This window comes from Simochromis diagramma, unplaced genomic scaffold (genome assembly GCF_900408965.1).
Source record: "Simochromis diagramma unplaced genomic scaffold, fSimDia1.1 OVJJ01000079.1, whole genome shotgun sequence".
NCBI lineage: Eukaryota > Metazoa > Chordata > Actinopteri > Cichliformes > Cichlidae > Simochromis > Simochromis diagramma.
The window spans coordinates 4,831,846-4,839,972 of NW_024387075.1; positions in this window are offsets into that span (position 1 = coordinate 4,831,846).

Sequence of the window (8,127 nt, forward strand, 5' to 3'; positions counted from 1 at the left end):
AATTTCAGAAATCTTTTAACACTCCTTTCAATGTTTGTTACAATAGTGTTTATGAGTGAAAGAAAATGATGTACCATTGGTGTATGTAGTGTTCACTTCGGTCAAATAAAACCAGCCGTGGCCGTTCACAAGCAGTTCTCTGCTACGCAGCCATTTAATCCTCTACTTGATGAAGTGAATAATGCTTTGTGTGAAGCTAAAAAAATTAAGCTGCTCTTTTCTGCCTCTAAAAACTTTGGAAATGCGAGATATCCCTCCCCCCTCCCCAGCGGCGACGGCGTCTAGTTATATGGATGATGCAGCATACAAAAGAGTGAAAGAGAGTGACTGCATGTGAAAGATGGTATTTTTGGCACTCTGTGGAGAGGGAAGTAATCCCCTGGATGATTCACTCTGTCTCTCACTTTGTAGACAAGAGGAGTCGGCTGGAGATTGAAAAAACTCAGTGGAGAGGGGGGGAACAGACAGAAGCAGGCAGACGGAGGCAGAGTGTTCTCGCCAAATAGTCGGGTATTTTCTGTCCAGTACGACTGTGCCATACAGAGCTGGCTAACTAGATCCCGTCCTTTTGTTCCCAGGCAACCCCTTGTCAGTAGCATCCTACAATGTGGATGAGAGCGCCTACAGACAAGCAGTCTGTGAGCGATTAGCTGCTGAGAGGATTTACTGTACTTTAGCTGCACAGTGTAAGGTCCTCTGTGAGTGTACCTTCCATAATCCAGCCTCTATTTACAGGATATCAGGTCAACTACTTGGTGATGTCTGTTCGTTTGCTTTCGATCAGAGAGCACTGCAGAAGCATATTTCATGCCACACATTTAGCCACAAACACACACACACACACACACACACACAGAGCTCTCTGCTGCAAAGAGGTGGAAATTGAGTGGCAGTTCAATTCTTTTCCTTTTTCCTCACCCTGAGCCATCATACTTAATTTAACAAGATCAGCGAGAAGAAAAGAAGTGGGGGGGATTTTTGAAGATGCCAAAAGGGAATTAGAGGAAAGTATGATTCCTGACCCAAGACTTGAGTAGTACAGCCTGATAAATGAATGTCATATTGAACGTGATCTTTTTGTATATCTAATCCATGAGATGCGAAGGGAGGCCGTGTTATTGTGGCTTTAAGCAAAGTGGTTTTAGCATACCATTATCATCTCTAGGGCAAAGTTGTGCACACAGCAGGGTAAACTAAACCTATCAAATCATTTCCTGTGCTTTGTGGCTTGGTTACAAGAAGAAAATCAAAAACACATAAAATGCACTACCACTGGGAACTTAAACCAAAGTAAGATAAAAGGCTCTTAAAGGAGCCCGCTATTAAATGACTAACTTGGTAATAACTGGCCATCTTTTGCTGAAATGCATCATAAAGTCTAATGAATATTCAAAGACCAACTCCTTGCTTATTTTAACTGCTTTAACACCTGCTTTTTGGAAAATAATGTGGGTTATATAGCCACATTTTTAAAAGCTTATCTTATTCAGAGATTTTACTATAAAACATCCATAGCACATTCCTCCTGCCCTCAGTATGTGCACCTAAACAGAGACTGACTGTTTTTATTATCTCTGAAAGATATATGCCTTCTTCTGATACTCTCTTCTGATAAAAACTGGTTTTACTCTTCACGTCTTTCATTATAATGCTGTCACAGCTAAACCACAGACCACAGTTTCATGATGACGCTAAATTACCACAGTATCAACTAAACTTTTCTCAGCGTCAGAGAGACTGAAGATACAGTTTTATCGTAGGACTGCTGTAGTGGAATTCAGTTCATTGTATTATGTGTGTCCAATAAACCAAGCATCTACAAAGACCACAAACAGCAACTATTGCAAACATCTAGTGTTGCAGAGTTTTCCAAACATCATTTGCATCCTCTGTTTCAGCACTGGCAGTTAGATCAGGTAAAGCAGTCCCGCTTATATAAACACACACATGCACACACGCCCTCTCATCGACATGCAAAGACTTGCTTGATAAAATATCTATTGCAGTTTTTTCTTCTGTAAGAGGAACCTGCAATGTTCTTGCCTTAATCTACTGAAGTGCTTGTAAGTGCACGTGTGCTGTGTAAGTGAAGGCCAGTGTTGTTTTCCAGACCCCAGACCTATGGGATGTTCAGTTATGACGTCACACTTATTTGATCAGTGACAAATGCAAACACGGTGCTTTGAATGCAAAATGAAAAAGGTGGTGCTGGTCTCCTATTTGCATAGATAGCAGGTGACAGATGGCTGCTGGTAGATTCTCACATAAACGGCCACTAAATACAGCGGGATGTAGCTGACACTGTTACAGGAACAGACGGGAAGTATTGCAAATAAACATTTCACAGCTACATGCTCTCTCTCTCACACACACACACACACAGACATGAGCAAACAGTGGGAAACCCAGGCTTTGAAAGCACACTGAGAAGTGCAATGTCTCCAACAGTGTATGCAGACCACACAATAACCCCACTAACAGTCATTCATGTCTGCCATTGCTGTTAGTGGTTCAATAATCTGTCTCTGGTTTCCATGGCTCCCACCCATGTTTGTCAGTCATCTACCATTTCCTTAGTGGGAGCTAGCTGGCACAATTTCATCCTGACAGACAGCTCAGTGTGTGTGTGTGTGTGTGTGTGTGTGTGTGTGTGTGTGTGTGTGTGTGTGTGTGTGTGTGTGTGTGTGTGTGTGTGTGTGTGTGTGTGCTTGTATTTAGTGTGTGGGTGAGCACACAGAGGTGAAAGATAAGTTTGTTTTTTCAGACAGGATTTTGACTTCAAACTTACAGAAGAAAATTTCCATATCCAAATGGGAATTTTATAAACATATTGGGGGAAATGAGAGAGTGTTCACACTGAATCTCACTAAATAATTAAGGTGTTTCGGTATAATAATTGGTGCATTTCCTAGAAATAGATGCGCCATTTAATAAATAGCTTTAATTCCCATGGAGATAAGACTGAGTGTAGTAGAGAGCATATGCTGTCATCGTGAAATCATGAAGAGTAAAAGCTTTCTAAAGTGACAGGAAACATATATTTAGCAAAATATAGTAGTACGCTCACTTCCTTAACTGTTAGACTATGAATATCTAACCAGCCAATCACATGGCAGCAACCCAACATGTTAAAGCATGTAGGCGTGTTCAGTGTGAGCTGCTCAAGTTCAAACTGGGCATCAGAAAAATGAAGAAACAAGAAAACGACTTTGAACATGACAGGGTTGTTGGTGCCCGACAGACCAGTGTAAGTAATTCAGAAACTACTACCTACTGATTTACTGATCTATTACACAACCATCTCAAAGGTTTTCAGAGAAAACAAACTAGGTCCACAATTTGCACGTCCAACCACGACCCAACCTGGACGCCATAATGAAGTTGAACATTTGGACTTTGGATTGGGTAATTTTTTTTAGACGAAATGTGGACATCTATGACAGGTCCAGGAAATTTACACGATTAATAAATGTAGGACTGCTGCACGGTGCCTTTTTTTATTTACAAACATCAACATTGTTGTTATCAACATGATACCTGTGAATACAGATTATTTATAAACAAACATGATTTATTATGTGTTAGTCTGATTTATTCAGTACATGAGGGTGTCCAGGAACAGACGGGAAGTATGTTTTAGAGCCCACAACATCTTGGATATGTCCACTGATCACTCTGCATTCCTTCACACATAACTGTTATCATCTAATCCCATTTCAGAGGGTGGCATACTGTTCCAGATCATGTTCCAATCACTTAATCTGATTGTCAGATGATAACTGGACACACATACAAAGGTGTAAACAAAGCTGTAGTCTATATTAAACATGTCATCGAACCCTCTGGAAACATGGGACTACTGAACCGTATAAAAACGAAGTCTAAAATGAGTCTTAGTTTGACATTGAGAAGACATCCACAAGGACCACATTTGGACTACAAATAGCTCGTAATGGATGTATGGATGTCAACACTAGACGTTCGGTAGACGTTGAAAAAAAGACGTTGCTAGCCGTTACAAAACAGCCCCTTCAGTGGACCAAAAGTGTTGACCAAAAATAACACATAAAAGACGTCACTCCGATGTCACTGCCTGGTTTGTGAAAGAGAAAATACAGAGTGAGCGAAGGGCTCTTTGGGTCAAAATACATTGTTGATGAGGGAGGTCATAGGCAGGCTGATGGGAAGGCAACAATAAATTAAATTAAAATTAATTACTGTTTATCCAAAAGAGCATCTCTGAACACACAGCACATTGAACCTTGAAGCAGAATGGCTACAGCAGCAGCAGCAGACCGAACTGGGTGCCTGCCTGTCTGCTAAGAACAGGAAACTAAGACTATGATTTACTCAGGTTTAACAAAACTGGACTGGATCAGTCTTGATTTCTCTTGTAACTTAATGAAAGCATGGATCCATCCTGCCTTGTATCAACACTTCAGGCTGCTGCTGGTGTAATGGTGTAGGGGATATTTTCTTGGCACACTTTGGGCCCCTTAGAAATGACTGAGCATCATTTAACCTCCACAGCCTACCAAATTGTTGTCTTTTTACAGCCACACTGTTTGAGCCTCTTAGAATTCAGGCACTGCTTATAAAAATAAATAGTGTAATTCAGCAGCAGTCGTATATTTTTGTTCACCCTCTGGAATTAAATCTGAAAATCTCCAACTTAATCCCTTGCACATCGTGTTGCTATGTTATAACTGTATATATTTTTGTACACACTGGTGCCGGCATCCAAGAATATTTGGATCCATCTGTACAGTATGAAGTTTTAAACTGCATTTATCTGACCGTGCTGGTCCCATTTTACACAGTTCAGTTCAGCAGAAGTTATTTTCCTGCTTGCAGATGGAAGTCACAATCTGGTTCAGCATCACATAAATACGTTGACTGACTGCAAAAGTAAAACATTTGGGACTTGGCGAACATTATAGTGTTTTTAGGCCAGACTCCCTGTGGGAGCGGAGTGAAGGCAAATCACCAAGTTCTGACTTCACCTTCGTCTCGTGTTAATCTCGTACTGTGTATCAGTGATGTTAGAGCCATCATTTTTTAAACATAATAATAAATATTAATAGCACATCAATTTCACACTGGATAAAGACCCACCCCCCCAACAAAAAAAACAATATGAGCTTTGATTGCTTATTGAATCTGACCTTTGTGCTTAATCTCAAGCTACCGCCCCTCACTGAATGAATATATCATATATATATTGCATTTCTGTCAGTCCTAGTAACTGTAATCTGCTCTTTGAAGGAGAGTCTGATCGAATAAAAAACCACAGTGACGTCTTTGTGTGGTGGCGCTGCCTCGGCCTTCAGTGTCACTTAGTTTAATCACGGTGCCTGTCTGTGCTGCTTAATTACCAGGACCAGCTTGGTGTCCACAAGGTGAAATCAGCATGGAGCAGTGGACCACAGCCAGGCACAGGGATTTGGCCGTGGCACTTTCTCTGTTTCATCCCAAAGTCTTTGTTTATGTAAAAACAGTAGTGAGCCTTTTACCCCCAGATTACTCCCTGCTGGGAGGATAAAGATACACACACACACAGCCTGGGAGCGGGCCCTGGGCCAGAGGTGGCTCAGTCCAGGGATAAAGAGATTGAGGCACAGAGACAAGAGGCTTGACTACAAACCTTCTACCCTTTGCCACAAGATTTGCACTTGTTTGCACTCTATTTGAGTACTCTGGAATCAAATGTGCTTGCTATGAAACGCTTACTGATAACAGAGGAGTGAGAGCCACAAAAATGAAGCTTTTTAATGTGGGAGGCTGCAACTTAACTTTTAGCATCAGTGCAAGAGAGGAAGGTAGCAAAGGCTAGTCATATTAAGAGATTCAGTTTTTCTCGTAATATGGGTTTGTCCCTTCTTTATGGTAGCCTTAAGAAACTGTTTATATCAAAACAAACAATGACAAAGCAAACACAAGTTTTACTCCTTCGTTGGTACTGACAGTAATCAACACTGTGTGTTAAGGAAATATTCTTATGGAGATTTTTGGAGCCATTCAGGTCATGTTTGACTTTCGAGGCATAATTCCTGAGAGAGACAGTGCATGTGCTCTTTCACACTCACAATGCCAATGTTGCTGAAGGCTTTTCTTTAGCAGGAGGACCTCATTCAGCACCATGGACAGTACCCCTTTTTGCTCGTGCAGAAAGTGCACGCTCTGGGCCCCCCTTTATCCATTTTGTAGAAAACCAGTTCAAACTAAGATGAGCCGAACAAGTGCTTAACTTCTTCCCACAGTTTTAAACATTTGAAATGTCTAACCAAGCCATAGTCTACGAAAACTGATTTTCTCTCTACATGTAGCCGAGCTGTCTGAAACAAACTGCTGTTTGCTAACCAGCGTCAGGGTTTTTCTAAGGAACGGTATGGACTACAACAAGCTGAAGGATTTATATGCTAAAGTCAGAATGGTACCATGGACATTGGTTAGGTCTGTATGCTTTGTAACGTGTCATTTCTGACAAACAAGAAGCATTAGCTGTGACCGTGTGAAGTGACTTGTTTACCCACAAACAGGCAAAATTATGTCTGCAGGTCTGATGGCTTAAGTCACAATTGTCACAACCGCTCATACAGCTGCTGCACTTTCAATAATTTAAAGAAAAGAAGATGTAAATGATGGTGGGGGCAAATTAAAGGTAAAATGTAGAGGAAGACGATTTGACTTTGTCTTCTGCTCGCTTGTATCCTTCTGACAGTTAAGCAGAGAAACAAATGATCTGTCTTAGCAGCTCGTAGAAGTTGAATTAATTGATGTGAATTTCCAGAACCTTCTGTGAACAATAAACAACAATCTACTCCATCTCACTTTTGCTGAGCTTTTGCATCAAAGCGTGCAGTGTATGTATCACAGAAAGAGTCAGAGTCAGCGGCTACGCTGCTGCTGCTGTCGCCGCAGATAAATCACGTTTAAGCAGCGGTAATGCCTAATAGAAATATCAGATAACTTAAGAAGACATTTATATATTTTTTACAGAAAACAGCCAATATTCTTACTTTGGTGGATTTACATGATTTTTTTTTACAAACTTTAAGTGTGTCGTGCACCTGGATATTTCAGATTTAGCCATGTTAAATCCGCTATCATCTAGATAAAAGGTGGGCAATTCATTTTCCTGCCCACGTCTGAGGTTAAAATGCTCTGTGTGTGTTTTCCTATAAGTTCAGTTTGTGTGATATTAGCATGGTATGACACATGTCACGACAAGGCAGCAAATACAGTTGCCAGGTGAAGATTGTGTGTCATGATCTAGTTACTAAGTGTCAGAAATAAAGAGCTTTTCAGTGAGTTACCTTGTTATAAATCTCCAGGCTTTACTTAATAAGTTGAAGATGGTATCACTCTGGTCTTACACTAACAAAAAACATTGTAAACATTTAGCATGTTTTTCAGCATGTGGTTGAACAACATGTTAATAAACTGGGAATTAGCAAGAAATTCGTAAAACATCTTAAATTTAAGTCTCAGGAGGTCAGATTGTTACTGTATTTGAAGGCTTGCTTAAAAGTGCTTTGTTTCTATACAGTGTCCCTTTATAACCTCATCTATCTGGATTTACCTTTGCAGCAGTCCTCTGTATAGATTTCAAATAGGACTTGTGTCTTGGCAGCATCAGATTCCTGTCTCCCTCTCTTCACTTCTTCATCTCCTACCCCGCTACTCTACACCCAGCTTATCTACAGCCGACCGCTTAACCCTCTCCACTCCTCCAGCTACGAGCACGTCGTTCAATACCTGAGGGATGTGCAGTTTGACTCTAGCTCACCCACATCTCTGATAAGCTAGTCCATTTGGCCTCCGCTCTACCTTTTAATCCACCTATATAATTACAAATACCCCTCCTCTCACAGCAAATACAGGCTGCAGGTTAGATTAGAATTCCTCTCAGCTCATCAAGTTTTCCGTAGCGGAGGCTAAACAGACTTAAACTATGCAAAGACTAAAAGGGAACACACACATACACACACACTAGTGCAGTCTTTCTCCCGGGAAGATACACAGACACAGGCTACGAAGAGCTACACAGAGGATGAAGGAGTTAAACTTGTAAATAATTCTCTGGCCTCTGATGGTTTAATGATGATTGTCAGTGGCGCTGATTGT